This window comes from Jaculus jaculus, chromosome 10, assembly GCF_020740685.1.
Source record: "Jaculus jaculus isolate mJacJac1 chromosome 10, mJacJac1.mat.Y.cur, whole genome shotgun sequence".
Lineage (NCBI taxonomy): Eukaryota > Metazoa > Chordata > Mammalia > Rodentia > Dipodidae > Jaculus > Jaculus jaculus.
In genome coordinates, this window is record NC_059111.1 from 28,144,213 (window position 1) to 28,161,906 (window position 17,694).

Genomic DNA, 17,694 nt, shown 5'->3' on the forward strand with positions numbered 1-17,694 from the left:
AAAATTCCTTGAGCTATTCTGGGAGCATTTTAAGTCTACTTTAGTGGTGGGCACTTAGGAGCCTCTGGATCTCTGGTTTGGTAGGTGTTGGGTATTCTTAGGATCTAGCTCCATCACCCTTGTACTGATATCAGATTCACAGAGAAAGCAGCACTTTTGCTCATTTCCTCAATTCCTCTGTAGTTTCAGCTGGGGCCGGGGTGGAGTGCACTGGGTTGTTTATCTCCTCAGGTCCAGCTTCCATATGGAAAAAAGAAGCAGATTCTCCAAAGGAGAATGAAGTCAGCACCAGTTAAATGGGATGACCACTATTAACTTAGAGATAATTTAAAGGGTATAGACCTTCTTATAGTCCAAGGTAAGTGGGAACTTGACAACGGAAAGCAGAATCATTATCTAGATATGATTTTGACTTATTTCCCAGTTCCAGATATGGTTTCCTTTCCACCAAGAGGATCTTTTAGCCAATCCAAGAGCAATTAGTTACCCATCATGGCTGAGTGCCACTATTGCATTTGTGTGAGCATCATGTCAGGTTGTTTGCTTCTGAGTCACTTAGACTGAGTTGTTTGGGCAGATGTTGGCCACTTTCCTCCAGTAGCTCATGTAGTGCCTTCCAGCAGTAGATGGGCTAATTGTCTGGGGACTGGTTCTCCTACGGATTCCAACCAGGTATCTTCATGGTCCGTGCCAACAGCACATGGTGTCTTCAGCAGTAGGGTCTTACCATTAACCTCTGGTGGGTAATCAAGTACTCTGACAGAAGTCTGTCGTGTTTGTTTTGGAAGATCTAGTAGGTCTCTCTGATCAACAGATGATTGTAGATGTAGACCATATCCTAGTACAGGGAATTACCAGCCAGCATCAAGGGAAAAGAAAAAGAAAAAGACAGAGAAGAAAGAGGAACAGGAGAAATTTGAGATTAGGTTTTTGTCTCATTTCTCCAGAGCCCTACAATTCAGATTCTCCCCCTAAGGTACTCTTGAGGGTTCCATCTTTTAGTTTGACTTCCAGGATATAGCGTTCTCTGGTACCAATTCAATTTGGGTTCAGTTTTGTGTTCCTCACCACCTTACCCTTCCCTCAAGCCCTATCCTCCCTACTGTCCAAGCCTTGAGATGCTATTCAGATATGTCAGCAACTCGGGCTGATCCAGGTTAGGAACAGCAGATGAGTAAGACCATGCAATGATTGTCTTTCTATGATTGTGTGAGCTCACTTAGAATGAGCTGTTCCAAGTTCATAGGTCAGAACTTTTGAGCCAATACTTTTATTTATCCATGGCTGTCAAGGTCTATTTTATTAGCACATATTAGAATTGAATCCTTAATTGGTGTTTTCTCATATGACGATCTGTTATGATAGAGTGTATGCATGGCAAATTAAGACAACTGGTTTCCCAGAGACGTTATGACTACCTCCACATTGTCTGTGACCATAAAGGATTTGATTTCAGTCCCAGCAGCCTCATATCTGCTAAGTGATAAAGCAGACCACTGTGGATAATCCTGAAACAATACATTTTGTCATTTAAGAAAATGTTCCACAACATGTTTCCCTCTTGGCCCAGGGACAATATGTTATGAAATGCTTGTTTTGTATCCAAAAGAGCATAACTTAGAAAATTGTTATCAGTAGTTCACCAAGTTAAACTTTCCAGTTTGAATGGCAGAAGAGGGAAAACCCTAAAAATTCAGTTTGATGAGCAGCCTGGGCTTGATTAGATGCCAAAATCACCAGGATGAGATGCTCAAAAGCTAATTATAAAGGAGACTGGAAATTGGTAAGCTATATCTTGGTATTAAGACTCTATAACTGAAGGAGTAAAATGTTTGTCTTCCATTTTCTTCCCATTTAGTTGTAAGTGCCATTTTTGCTCATGGACCTAATTGTCTTTATGGTGTCCACCAAGTAACCCATGAAGATGTTATGGTGAAACTAATGACAAAAAAAAATAAAAAAAGTAAGCCTGATGAATGCTTTAGCATGAGATGTTGCTGCAAATAACTGAGTCACCAATGGAAACAAGGTCTACTAAATAACCAAAATGGATTTTGATTTTTTTAAATGCGTGTTTGCTGATGCAATAGTGACACACAGGCTATGGGGTGACCAACTGCTCTCTGATTGGCAATGAAGCACACTTGATGGGATGGAATTAATACTTGGTACTGAGAACCAAGTCAGAAGCCTATGGCTTGGTAGGTCATAAACCCTGGATGGAAGCTTCTGCTGGTTTTTTTTTTTTTTTTTTTTTTTGGCTAAAAAGAGATGTTATGCTCATCAAAATATCTTTTAAGTGTGTATGCTTATGCTCTTTAATCCATTATTCTCTCACTCTTGGATAGAGAATCTGCTTTTATAGATTACAGTGAATGCCAGGGAGACCCAAGACCCATCAGTTCAACAAGAAGAGGAAGACTACTCCTTAGCGTGAGTCATCTCTATCACATCTGCCAGGGTCCAGGAAACACTACAGAGCAAGGGGTGGAGAATATGAATATGAGTGCTGCCCTCACTGCCAGCCTGTGAACCTGCTCTAGGGAGACAGTGGTTGACCCTGGAGGACTCCAAATTCGTTGAAGCAGAATATCCGAGGCTGCTCAGAGCTCAACACTGAAGATTTCTAGCATACTTTCCAAAGGTCAGAGAATATTGTAGAAGATGGGTTAGAAATAATGTAAGAGACACAGGTTTGGAAGGTGTATTCTGAGGCACTATCCCCGTCCCAACAACAAAGACTGACTGTTGCATTGATGACCCCACAGTGACTAATAAAACCCCACTGAGGATGAGGGCCCTCAGTGGAATGGTGGCAGGGGAGAGGGAACATAAAAGTAGAACCCACTGGGAATAGGACCAATATGTTCATATAATAAAGTTCTCAATAAAAAAGTGTGGGGGCATGGTACAAGAGCCACTGCACACAGGTGGAAGCCTGAAGACAACCTATGGGTGGTGAACCTGTCCTTCCACTTTGTTTGAGAAAGGGTTTCCCTTGTTTTCCTCCCTACTTTGTGTGCATTATACTAGTTGCCTTGAAAGCTTTTGGAATCTCCTGGCTCTGCCTCCCGTTGCTATAGGCTCTTTAGAATTGCAGACACATGCTCTGCTTTGTGTCCAAGTTTATGTGGGTGCAAGAGAATGGAACTCAGGCAGAAGGCTTGCAAGTAAGTACAACTAACTGGTGAACCATCTTCCAAGCCCTGGATTTAAAAAAAAATCTCTTAAACTATAATTTTATCATCACTTTGACAAGAACTTAAATTTGTTTAGATTTTGTAAGAACATATGACCATCATGCATGCCATGCACAATGGCACAGCTCTGCTGTTCTTCCCTGCCCTACACTTATTATTCAAGATAGGGAAGGGCTCTACAACTGCAGGCTAAGGCATAACTATGTCCATTTCATAGAACAATTTTCCACCAAGGGACCAATGAAGAAAGAATGTGAAGCTATTCCACAAGTAAGGGATGGATATTTTACTATAGTGCTGGTTAGATTTCAGACAAACAGAAACAATAAACACAAGGTTTCTTGGGCAAACTAGCCCTGTCTGGCTAACATATGCTTGCTTTACACAGAAACAACTGTCAGTCCTGCCTTGTCTATGGAAGGGGACGCTTCCATGCCACTAGCTAAGCAGAAAAGCTCACTAGCTTAGAAAAGGAAAAGAATATGGCCAGCAAAGAACACATTTTCAGCAAGCTGAGAAAACATGGCTTTGACATCAGTCAGGGAGTATATTCAAGGGTAACAAAGGAGATGTGCACACATAGGGACTTTGCGGTACCTGGGTGACTGCCCAGAGCAGTAAATCCTGGAGCTGAGAATCCTTTTGAAGATCCTTCATGATGCCTGAGAATTTCAACAATGTCATCATAACTCAGAAACCCTCCAAATGACACTTTACCTTGTTCTTCTGCCTCCCCATTGTGTTGGCTGTCCCCAGTGAGATGGAGGTGGCCATTGCCTGGGGGAGGGAGCCGGCTACAGCAGGCAGCTGCACACATCTGGATCACCTGCTGCTCACCCAGCAGGCCCCAACTTCCCCATGCTTTGGACTCCACATTACATTTCTGGGGGTGGCTCCTTCTCCAAGATAAATGAATCATTTAGAATGAGGGTTTTAGTAAAACACCTCATAGTTCTGAGTAAAACATTTTCTTATATTCAAGCTGTTTTGTCTATGGCACTTATTTCTCTTCAGAGCATGGAATATTCCCTACTGTCTATGTGAATAATTGACTCTTAGATGGTAGTCTTTACAACATTGTAATATGAAGACTACATAACCCAGGGTGTTGGCAGGCTGAGAGCATCTTTTGTGTTCTCCTGCTGCTTAAATATCTTTGGCAAAGGGCAGCTTTGGTTCTGATTCTAACTCTACCTTCCCTCTGTGAGCTTTCCACACAGTTCCTCTAAATACAGAGAGAAATTCAATATCTGCATGAGTGACATTCAACTCTGTCTACCCTATCCAGTTCTCTTGTTTTCAATCCTTACATAGCAAGTATACAGTGACAATGCACATCTGTTTCTGGTATGGGAAGATGACTGGTGAGGATAGGGGTGATTGAGTGGTATATTAGGTGCAGCAATTAAGAAATGTTAAGAAATGGAAGTGTAGCATTTCCCAACTTTTTTTTTCCCCTGATACTGCCAGCATTTGGAGGAGGAGGAGGAGGAAGGTGTTAGTCTCAACTGATATGGCAGTCTCATGGGTTGTGACACTAATTAAGCAAATGACACAGTTTACAATAAGCTGGCTATAAAGACTGCTTGCAGGAAGAGGTGTCTATAAGTGATAGCAAACACCTATTGACATCTGACAGCTGAGTTTGCCCTTGTATGATTTTGAATATATGGTTGCTTCTTTATGTCTTGCCTTTTGGTATTTTTTTTTTTTTGACAACAGCCTTCTGTATGGAATTCTAGCTATTTAGAAACCTGCAGGTAATTTTCTTTTAAAGTCATCAGACTTATTTCTGCAGAGTAACCTCAGCATCAGGCGAAACTCGAAGGTTATGGTTGAGCCCAATGGGAATGCAATATTTAGTTTAAAAAGTAAACATGTGTTGGAAACTGCACAAGTCAAAGTCCTTCAAGCCAGGTTAAGTTGTTCTTTAATATATTTAGTGTGCATATTTAGGAGCCTGGAGGTTTACAATCAGCAAGAGGACTATAACTTTCTTTTTTTCTGATTTGGTGTGTGTAAATTTGTAGTGCAAGTGTTTCATTTCTCTAGACATTTGTGTTTAATTTGCTGTTTAATGTGAAAAAGAAAAAAAATTAAAGGTAAGGAAATCATACTCCAGAAAGAATTACATTTTGACTTCTACATAGAGGCTTTTGGCTGCATAGTGTCAAAATGCTGAAGTCTGGGCTGGAGAGATGGCTTAGCGGTTAAGCGCTTGCGTCTGAAGCCTAAGGACCCCAGTTCGAGGCTCGGCACAAGGGGGCGCACGCGTCTGGAGTTCGTTTGCAGAGGCTGGAAGCCCTGGTGTGCCCATTCTCTCCCTCCCTCTATCTGTCTTTCTCTCTGTGTCTGTCACTCTCAAATAAATAAATAAATATAAAAAAAAATGCTGAAGTCTCAGACTTTTGAACTTGAAAGTGAGCATTCCCAAAGCTTCCAAGTAGAAAACCCAATTCTGTCTTACAAATTAATGCCTCATCATGATATATGTCTAATTTGGCTATTTAGAAGCATATCGATAATTTTTAAGCTTGGTTGTAATTTTTTTAGTTTATTTATACATGTGTGTGTAAGTGCATGTTAAAGTCTCTTGCCACTGCAAATGAATGCCAGAAAATGCCAGAAAGCATTGCTTTTTGTATCCAGCTTTCATGGGTGCTAGGAAATAGAACCCAGAATGAGAGGCTTAGCAAGTAAGCAAGCAAGCAAGCAAGCAAGCAAGCAAGCAAGCAAGCAAGCAAGCAAGCACCTTTACCTTTATTTTTATGATCTTTTCTGAAATTACTGTTCTGAAAGATATGGCTTCCCTCTAGTAATAACAACACACATAGCTTTTCTTTGAGTTATTCTTTCTTTTTCAAGATAGGGTCTCCCTCTGGCTCAGGGTGACCTGGAATTCACAATGTAGTCTCAGGGTGGCCTCAAACTCTCATGGCGATCCTCCTACCTCTGCCTCCTGAGTGCTGGAATTAAAGGCGTGCGCCACCACGCCCGACGAGTTATTCTTTTGTAGGTGTTTCCTTTAAGAAAACTTGCTACACTGTGCTCAATGTTTATAGCCCCTAATGTTTATCTCACCTTCCCCAGAATTCATGTTAAAACCTACAATGTAATAGTATCAGGAGGTCAGGAGGTGGTGATGAGGTCACAGTGGTGGAGCACTCAGGGTTGGGACAGTTCTCTGCTAGAGCAGACCCAGGGGAACCCTCTTGCCCTCTTCCCACTGCATGGTGACACAAGGAGAAGCTGGCAGTCTGCAGCCGAGAAGGTCTTTGCTAGTTCCCCACCGGGCGGGCACCTGCTGTCAGTCTTCTGCCTTCCAGTACAACTAGAAGTCAGTTCCTCTTTTCATAGTCATGATGCCAACAAACACTAAGGCACTTGGCAATCTGAAGAACTTCAAATGAAAGAAGAGACTATGCATCTCACAAGAGGAAAGCAGTAGAATGCTACATTGACTTGTAGATATGACTCCATCTCACCTCTGCGAGAATGGCTGTCACTAAGATAAGAGGGAACAAAAAGTGCCAGCGAGGCAGTGGGGAAGAGGGACCCTTATTCAACATAGGTGGGAGTATAAACTGGTACAGCCACTGTGGGAAATATGGTGTGTGTGTGTATGTGTGTGTTATCGCGGGAGGGAGAATACATAGATGACAGGAAGCAAGAAAGGAGCTCATAAGAGAAAGGAAATGAGGCTTCAAGGGACAAAGGTAGAGAAGGTACCAGACCTTAAGTGACAGGAAAATAAATGGGGGGAATAACCTGTGGGAGGAGGCAGTGCGAAGGTGAAAGCAGAGTGGAAAAGGGTAGAGACATGGAGCAAAGGAATGAGAGAGTTAACTAAGACTAAATGCATGTATTAATGAAAAAATTCAAAAATTAAAACCAAAGGAAATATATTCCTCATAAAATAAATTTTAAAAATGGAAAGCGAGAATGCCAATCATAAGAAGAAAGCAGCAGAGTACTAGAGTGACATTTAGGCTTACAGTACTGTAAGGACGGTCCTTAGGAACATTTGGGAAGCCTTACACATTAGAGATTTGACTCTAAGAAGAGCTTTCAGCTGTTGGGGCCAGCCCATGGGTAATATATTTGGCAGCCACCCAAAGAATAGAAATCATGGCACATGGGACAGCTTCTCTGGTTTAAAGGACACATAGTGGACACTTGGGATGAACTTCATCAGGCAGTTAAGAGTGTGTGGGCTGTCCATGGGCTTCCTCTGGGCTCCACTAATCCCTGCAGGGGTCCCACAGACATATTCCACACATGGCAGTCTTTCATGAGGCGAGGCTAGAACTAGCGAGAAAAAGAGCACATCTTGTTTTTCTGCTTATAAAAACTCAACTCTTTGGTCTTCAAAGGTCTTAGCCTCATAGAGTTGTGGGCTGTTGTTTTTCATTTATTCCCCCAAAAGAACGCAGAGGGGGAAATATTACGAATACCCCCTACTTTAGCATTGTTTGATTTTTAAGAAAAAATAATAAAAACATCTCTTAACAGCTGGTTGAAACAATTCTGCTCTTCACAAAAGCTTGTGCAGATGACACTGAATGTTAAGAAAATAATTCTTTCAATTAGTGTGTGGCCAGTGCACCTGTGAGCTAGAATCATCCAAGGAAACATGTCTGTGAGCACCAGGGAGAACGATCAAGGACTCATTCAGTTTGCCTTTTTCAGTCACCACATTCCTTCAGTTGTTAATCCAGGGGTGCACACACTGGATGAAAGGGTTGCCTTGTCTATAATAATTCCAGGCACATAAGACAGTGAAAGAAAACTACTAATTTCAAACTTCTACCATTGCTGTCATTTCTCCTTGTTTCTGGGGCCTCTTTGTTCTGTTGCTGCTGTGTTTCCTCAGGAGTATACATGCATGAGAGATCTTTGTTTCTCTTAATAGAATACCAAATATAATAAGAAAGCAAGTTTCCTGGATAACTGTATTAATGTTCTATGTGGGCCTGTGTTCCCCAGTACTTTTCTCTATGATTTGTTGAGTCTTTAACTTTTTTCTTGTTTAGAAATTGTTATGACAATGTTAGTTTTATTTTTATTTTAAAAAATTTTTTTATTAACAACTTCCATGATTATAAAAAATATCCTATGGTGATACCTCCCTCCCCCCACTTATCTCTTTGAAACTCCACTCTTTATCATAACCCCCTCCCCATATCAATCAGTCTCTCATTTATTTTTGATGTCTTGATCTTTTCCTCCTCTTATGATGGTCTTATGCAGGTAGTGTCAGGCACTGTGAGGTCATGGATATCCAGGCCATTTTGTGTCTGGCGGGAGCATGTTGTATGGAGTCCTACCCTTCCTTTGGCTCTTACATTCTTTCTGCCACCTCTTCCACATTAGACCCTGAGCCTTAGAAGTTGTGATACAGATATTGCAGTACTGAGCACTGTGGTCATTTCTTTCCATCACCATGATACTTTCTGAGTCATCACAAGGTCACTGCCATCTGAAAAGAGAAGATTCTCAACCAAAAGTGAGAGTAGCATTAATATAAGGGTGTGAACATTAACAGAAGTGCTTACTGGGCAGTTTGATAAGCATAGTATATACATTTGGCCAGACAACAGCAGATGTTACACCCTTAGGGCTTATGACTACCCCTGTTTTAAGTTTTCAGTATCAGGGATGTATTCCCTTCCCATGGAGTGGGCCTCCAGTTCAATGAGAGGGCAGTTGGTTTCCCCCAAAGCAGACATGCCACTATTGCACCCATTGGCTCATTTGGCCTGGCTGGCAAAATATAAGGCTTGCAGCGTCCACTGTTAAATATCTTCACTGATGATTTCTCTCTCTCCCATTGAACTGCATGCAGAATGGCTTCTTCAAGCTTTCTGTCAGCTGGTCTACATGAAGGAGGTTATCAGCTCAGTACCAGCAATATTTCTCAATGGCCTTGCAGCCAAAGTATATGGAGTCTTCAGCAATAGGGCCTTACCATATATTCCTGGTGGGAAATCAAGACCCTCAGCAATAGCCTATAATGATTTGGAGGCATCAGGGATCTCCCTGGCCAACAACTCACTGGAAGATATATCATCCCTGGCACTGAAAATTTTCTAGCAACAGTATACAGCTCCTGAGTGTTCCATTGTCCAAAAAAGTAGGATTACATATGTTTTATTCATGTACTCTTAGATTTTGATTAGCTGTCCCTCCACCTTTCCTTTACTCAATCTCTTCCCCAAACCTTATTTTGTGCCTTTTCACCCCATTAATCTATTCTTCTACTTACATATATACAATACCATCCTATTAAGTACCCCACTCCTTTCCATTCTCTTCCTTTTCTATTTCTTTTCTAGCTTACTGGCCTCTGATATTGAGATTTTTCCTTCTCACACAGAAGCCCAGTCATCTGTAGCTAGGATACACATATGAGAGGGAACATGTGGCACTTGGCTTTCTGGGTCTGGGTTACCTCACTTAGTATAATCCTTTCCAGATCCATCCATTTTCTTGTAAATTTCATATCTTCATTTTCTTTTACCGCTGAGTAGAACTCCATTGTATAAATGTGCCATATCTTCATTATCCATTCATCAGTTGAGGAACATCTAGGCTGGTTCCATTTCCCAGCTATTGTGAATTGAGCAGCAATAAACATGGTAGAGCATGTACTTCTAATATAAAGTGTCCTTCCTTATCTTTCTTGACTAATGTTGGACTGAAGTCTACCTTGTCAGATATTAGGATAGCAACCCCTGCTTGTTTTCTAGGCCCATTTGCTTGAAACACTGTTTTCCAACCTTTCACCCTAAGATAATGTCCATCCTTTGTAGAAAGGTGAATTTCTTGGAGACAACAAATTGTAGGATCCTGCTTTTTAACCCAGTCTGCAAACCTATGTCTTTTGGTTGTGGCATTGAGGCCATTGAGGCCATTGATATTAAGAGATATTATTGAAAGGTGTGTATTTATGTTTGCCATTTTTTTTTTTTTTTGTGGTTCTGGTTTTACCTTTGCTCTCTTGTGTTAACTAGTATTTGAGTATTGTTTGTTTTTTCAGGGTCCTTATATATGTGATTTTCCTTCTCTTTGGCATGGAGGATTCTTTCAAGTATTTTCTGTAGTAATGGTTTTGTCTTCAAATATTCCTTTAGCCTGCTTTTGTCATGGAATGTCCTAATTTCTCTGTCTGTTTGAATGGATAGCTTTGCAGGATAAAGTAATCTTTTTTTTTTTTTTTTTGACAGTTGTTATCTTTTGGAACTTGGAATATATCATTCTAAGCCCTTCTGGCTTTTAAAGTTTGTGTTGCATAATTTACTGTAATCCTGATGGGCATGCCTTTGTAGGTAACTTGATTTTTTTCTCTAACTGCTTTCAATATTTTTTCTTTGGTTGTCTGTTTGGTAGTTTGATTATAATATGATGAGGAGAGGTTCTTTCCAGGTTTGTACAGTTGGGGTTCTAAAGGCTTCCTGTATCTGCATTGGCACTTCTTTCCCAATTTGGGGGAAGCTTTCTTCTATGATTCTATGCCTTTGGAGTGAAATTCTTCTCCTTCTACTATGCCCTGAATTCTTTTTTTTTTTTTAATTTTTTATTTATTTATTTGAGAGTGACAGACACAGAGAGAAAGACAGATAGAGGGAGAGAGAGAGAATGGGCGCACCAGGGCTTCCAGCCTCTGCAAACGAACTCCAGACGCGTGCGCCCCCTTGTGCATCTGGCTAACGTGGGACCTGGGGAACCGAGCCTCAAACTGGGGTCCTTAGGCTTCACAGGCAAGCGCCTAACCGCTAAGCCATCTCTCCAGCCCATATGCCCTGAATTCTTATGTTTGATCTTTTCATAGTGTCCCAAATATCTTGAAATTCCCATTCACACTTTTCTATTAGTTTGTCTTTCTCTTTGTTGGACTGTATTAGATCTGCCACATGGTCTTCTAGCTTAGTTATTCTGTCCTCTCCTTCATCCATTCTACTGGTGAGATTTTCTACAGAGTTTTTTTATATCATTAACTGTGTTCTTCATTGCTAGTAATTCTGACTGTTTTTTCTTTATTATTTCTATTTCCTTATTTATGTCTTGCATTGACTTCTTTATTTCATTAAGTTGCTGTCCTGTGTCTTCTTTGATTCCTTTGATTTCTTCTTTGACTTCTTTGAACATATTTATAATCATTCTTTTAAAATCTTTCTCAGGCATTTCCTCTAACTTGTTCTCACTGGAGGTTATTTCTGATGCATTAATACTTTTTGGTGGGTTTATATTGTCTTGCTCTTTAGTGTTTCTTGTGTTAAAATGGATATATTTTTGCATCTTGGAATAAGTTAATTCTTGGATTTTCTAGCTAGCTGGGTATTCTTAGGTGTATTAATTGATCTGATATTATATATCTTAAGGGTAGGAACTTAAGGTGTTAGGTGTGGCTCTTAAGACTTTCAGGGTATCTACAAGTGTGTTCCTAGGGGTTGCATTTGCCTGCTATGGGAGTATTCAAGTAGGCTGAGTGGAACAAAATACAGACAGATTCTAAAATATAACTAAACAATGTACACATTCAATGAAAAACAGTACCGAATATTTATGCAAGAGTAGGTATTATAACCAGATCCTCTATCAGCAAAGATGTTAAGATTTCTGGTCTGTTGAGGGTTCCAAGTCACCTTGTGACCAAGTGAGACCCTTTTCTGGTGCAATCTCAGTTACCTTTTTGGATGATTTTGGTCTCAGTTATGCGTCCCTCTTTGGTGCCCTGTGGGTTCAAGTAGGCTGGCTGGATTGCTGGAGCTCTGTTTTGTTTTCTGGAGCTGGGTACTGGCTTTTCCTGTGGGGCAAGCTGAGCCTGGCAGCTGTGGCCCCACAGACCTGGCACCACCTCTGCTGAAGCTGCCACTGCTGGAGCCAAAGCTGCCACTGCCAGGGCCTCTCCAGCCTGCCTGTGTGGGCTCTGGATGCCCTGGATCTCTCTTACTTCTCTGCTACTGTCTTAATTTCTTATACACCTCACTTTTTAGTAAAAGTGTGTATTTTGCTGGGTATTCTTTGGCTTTTTCTCCCCTAGGCTGCTTTGGTGTGGTTCCTTAGCTGCCATCTTAACCGGAAGTCATAATTTTTTTAATGATCTTTTCTATGCTCTGATACATAACTCTTTGGGGTCCTCGTGCAGTTTGCAATAAATACTGAAGAGCACCTAATGAATTCTGTGTCCCTGACACACTGTGCTTGAGGTCAGGGTATCCATGTAAATAACCTATCCTCTCACTTGGAAATGGTTCTTTCTGTGTTGGTGACATGTTGCTGTGTATTTTTACTCTGACTTCCAGGGCTTACCTGTGGACTATTTTTCATTTATAAAGTTAATGTTGAAATTAATTGTCACTAAAACAGTCTTAATTATGAAGTAGGAGCATGCTGTCTTCATGGCTGGGCTTGATTGCCTTATAAAAGTGTAACTTCAGCCCCTTTTGGTCTGTTTGTCCTTTCACCTTCGGTTACTGAAGGCAAAGCATGCCCTGTTTCAGGGAACCAGGCATTTAAAGCACCATGTTGGAATCAAAGCTACCAAACCTACTGGTGTCTCCATCTTGATTTCCCAGTTTCCAGAACACATTTCTGCCCATTGTAAATTATCCAGGTTGTGGCATTCTGTGGCATAGCAACACAAAGTAGACTAACACAGGAAGTAAATAGAAAGTTTCACTTCATCCACCAACAACTGAATTAGAGTGTGGTAAACTCCTCAAAATTCAGTGGCTGAAAACAGCTACCATGAATTAATGCTGACAAGTGTAAGTTGCGTAGTGATTCTGCTGCTCTGGGACAGCTGACGGGCCTTAATAAGGTACCTCAATTCATCTGTGGTCAGCCAAGTGGCTCAATAGTCTCTCTTAGTCTAGGTTGATCTCATATGTCCTGTGATTGACTGGCTAGTGGTTAGCATGATGATAATTAGACCCGGCTGTCATTGGAGGACTGGATAAGACTCCAATTGAAGGGAGTCAAAAGCAACATGGAAACCTAGGCACAATTGGTACAAGATCCTTTCTGAGTTCTACTGGCCAAAGCAAGTCTTGAGGCTACTCCTGATTAGAGAGGCAAGGAACAGGCTTTAAGAGGATCTGGAATGTCCAGGATGTAGGAGCTGGCCAAGGATTCTAGCTATTTTTGCAACCACCTTCTTTTAACTCATGCATGTATGTATCTGTCGTGTGCTTGTTTGTGTGTGGGTGCACATGTTTGTATGGGTTCGCAAGTGTGTGTGTATATACATTTGGAGGCCAGAGGTCGATAACGGGTGTCCTCCTCTGTTGCTTTCCATCTACTTTTTTTTTTTTAAATTTTTTATTTATTTATTTGAGAGCGACAGACACAGAGAGAAAGACAGATAGAGGGAGAGAGCGAGAATGGGCGCGCCAGGGCTTCCAGCCTCTGCAAACGAACTCCAGACACGTGTGCCCCCTTGTGCATCTGGCTAACGTGGGACCTGGGGAACCAAGCCTCGAACCGGGGTCCTTAGGCTTCACAGGCAAGCGCTTAACCGCTAAGCCATCTCTCCAGCCCCATCTACTTTTTTTTTTAATTTAAATTTTATTTTATTTATTTGAGAGCGACAGACACACAGAGAGAAAGACAGATAGAGGGAGAAAGAGAGAATTGGCGCACCAGGGCTTCCAGCCTCTGCAAACGAACTCCAGACGCGTGCGCCCCCTTGTGCATCTGGCTAACGTGGGACCTGGGGAACCGAGCCTCGAACCGGGGTCCTTAGGCTTCACAAGCAAGCTCTTAATCGCTAAGCCATCTCTCCAGCCCTCCATCTACTTCTTTGAGACAATGTTTCTCTCTGAATTTAGAGCTCACTCCTTCAGCTATACTTGCTAGCTAGTGAGCCCAAGAGATTCTCTGTGTCTGCCTCCCTAGTGTGGGGATTACAGGTACACACCATTATGCCTGGAAGTTTTTATGTGTGTATTGGGGATCCAACTCTGCTCCTCATGCTTGCCCAATGAGCACTTTACCCAGTAAACCATCTCCACAACCCACATGACACTTTTGTAGTGTTGTGAATCAAGCTGAGGGCCTTGTCTATGCTAGGCAAGCATTCTCCCACTGAGTAGGCTCCTCAGACTTCTTTTTAGGAATGAGAATGGCTCTGAACATGAATTATTATATCTTTATACCTTATTGAATTTGATGAACCTTTCCCATGAATCAACTTGCTTGTGAAAATCACCTAACTTTTCATAAGTATCTGTCATAATCTCCAAGAAAACACAGTAGTTTTGGGGACCAAGTTGTGTTTAGAAAGAAAGAACAGGGGCCAGAGAGATTGCTTAGTGGTTAGGTCACTTACCAGTAAAACTTAAGCACCCATGTTCAATTCTCCAGAGCCCACAGAAGCCAGACACACAAGATGACACGAGCATGCAATGTTGCACATGTGACAAGATGTGCATGTACTTGGACTACAATATTAGTGGCTGGAGGCCCTGGTGTGTCAATTTTCTCTTTCTTTCTCTCTCTTTCTCTTTCACTTCCTCTCTCTCTGATGAAAATAATAATAAAAAGATAAAAAGAAAGAAAGAACACAGGAATGGAGAGATTGCTTAGTGGTTAAGGTGCTTGCCTGCAAAGCCTAAGGAATCAGAATTGATTCCCCAGTACCCACATAAGCCAGATGTACAAGGTGGTACAAGTGTTAGGAATTCATTTGCAGTGGCTGGAGGCCCTAGTATACCAATTCTCTCTCTCTCTGCCTCTTTCTCTCTTTCTTAAATAAATAAGATATTTTAAAAAGAATACAGTACTGCACTTTTAATTTCTTCAGCCTTTTAATGAAGTGTCTTCAGTCCTTTAATACGAGTGTCTCTTTTCAATCATATTTAATCTTTTTTTCAGAGGGTCACATGTTTTCCAAGAAGTGGCTTGTGGGAGATGCTTCCTTTTTGGACACTTCCACATGAAGTACAAGCAGTGGTAAGCATCAACAATGGAACAAAAGCATAGGATGAGAAAAGAGAGACAAAGTTAGGGAAGGGCCATTTTCATTTCTGGAACCTACTCAAACTTTCCGTATGATAGTTTATCCTAACTTTTAGTTTTTGCTTCCAACCTTCAGAAACTCAACACACATTTTCTTTCAAACTTCTGCAAAATCACAATTTGTGCTTTCTTTCCTCAAAGATGTAAAAATATAATCAACCTTTATGTAGGCATGGCAGTGAATGTAGTAAGTATAGGAATAATTGAAAGATACAGAAAGGGGTCTACATGATCAATATCCCCGATAAAATGTGTCCACTGGCACAATCGTGGTGTTATTGCCACAGAGGTAACCAAGTACATTCTGATGGGATATGAGGCCTGCTTCACAGGAGGGAAGTCATGCCTGGTCCTATAAGCCTGGTCAAAAATCCCATACCCGGGGTGGTCATATGACCTAATGGGGAAGCTACTGCTGTTATTTTGTTGAAATAGACATGATGTGCCTGTCAAATATTCTGTAAATATTATGTTTATGCCCATAGATTAGTGCCTCTATTATCTTTGGTCAGAGAAGCTTCTATTTTTGGGCAGCACTAATTGCTGAGACTCATGAGTACTTAAGTGGCTGTCATCACTGAATGAAATATCTATATCACCCCACCCAAGGTCCAGGGAACATTGTGGAGGAGGAAGTGGAAAGAAGGTAAGAATGTCTTCTAGGGGTGACATGGCCATTGCATTCCTACCTCTTATCAGCTGGAAGACCTGCACAAGATTGGCCCATAAACATTCCACTAGGGTTGGGGGAGAAGTTCACATGGACTCACACCTGCCTGAGAAGCTAACGGCAATTCATGATCCCAAAGAAAGGGGGAGGCATTTTCTTCAGTGGCGTACCCACTGGTAAGTTGTTCATGCTCCTATAAGTAACTCCTCACCCACGTTCCTATAAGCTACTTGAACTAAACTCACTGGGTCACAACCAAAAAGCATGACCCTAGAAAGGGGGAAACTTTACTGTTAAGTAAATTTACCAATATAACTGCTTAACAACAAAATTTCAGCTTTGAAAATTCTTTGCTAGATGGTTTACAACACATAAAAATTTCTGATGAGGGCTGGAGAGATGGCTTAGTGGTTAAGCGCTTGCCTGTGAAGTTTAAGGACCCTGGTTCGAGGCTTGACTCCCCAGGACCCACGTTAGCCAGATGCACGCATCTGGAGTTTGTTTGCAGTGGCTGGAGGCCCTGGCGCACCCATTCTCCATCTCTTTCTCTCTTTGTCTGTTGCTCTCAAATAAATAAATAAAATTAAAAACCAAAAAAATTTTCTGATGAGATCAGTGATATTACCAAGTGCATTTCTAAATTGTTTAATAACATTTTTTTAATGTTCAGAAAGCCTGTGTACCTCATTCTTTCTACTGACTGATGAATGATGCTCAAAAACCAGGTGTGGGTAACATCTATTCCATGTACATGATAGAACAATTGTTTTAATATCACAGAGTCATTTATTTATATAATTTCAGACTTCCCATCATAACTCAAAATTTTAAATTTACCTCACCCAACTTTGGTTTGGTATTAATACAGAAATATTCATATTTGTACTAAAGACTATTAAAATATTCTGACTTTTCCTACCTTATGTTTGTGAGTTTGGACTTTTCATACACTTTCACCAAATCAATCTGTCCACCCATCCATCTATCAGTTCATCTAGCAGTTCAATACAGAAGCCAATATAGAAGCCCCGCTTTCTTCTATTAAATCAAACAGAAAAGGGATTTACAAAAGTGCAAACACTTGGGGTCCTCCTACAATTTTACTGTAGAGTTTTAAAGGGTCCTGAGGCCAAAAGTTAAAGAACTTTCATGAGAGTCATATGGAGTCAGATCCAGGCATGTTGTTTCATATTTGAGTCTCTCAAGGATCTAAGGTAGGATTTTATTCCTAGTCAATTAGTAGATCAGAATGAAACTCTTAAAGATGTTAGAAAATGTCCCCAATGTGTTTTTTTTTTTTTTTTTTCTTAATGTCTGTCATGCTAAAGTCCATGGCCTCCCAGAACTCAGGCTAAAACACGATAGATCTCATCACAAATAGTAACAACAGAAAGACTCAAACTGAGTTTGGCCATGTGTCCTTTGGCTATTGTCCCATCACATTCTTCAATAAAATAGAAAAGACAAACATTAAAGTACCATAGGAGGAAAAAAGGCCCAACTTCTTTGGCTTCTGAAAGCAGGGACTTGGCTTGAGCAGCAACTCAAGGACAACAGCTCCCAGCAGAGCAGCCGGTGGTGGCTTGTCAGGCCCCCAGGCTCTCTGCTGCCATGTGCCCCTCACGTCAATGCCTCCCCTCCCTTTTGCTGTGAAGCACAGTCTCACCAGAACTAGCTCAGCCCTTCCATCTGCTGGCCAGGCCTGCCTCTGTCAGCCTGTCCACATCCTCCTCTGGCTCTGAGTTCTCAGGGTCTAGAATCTTTTCGAGAATGCATTTTGCATCTTGTGACAGAGGTTCCACA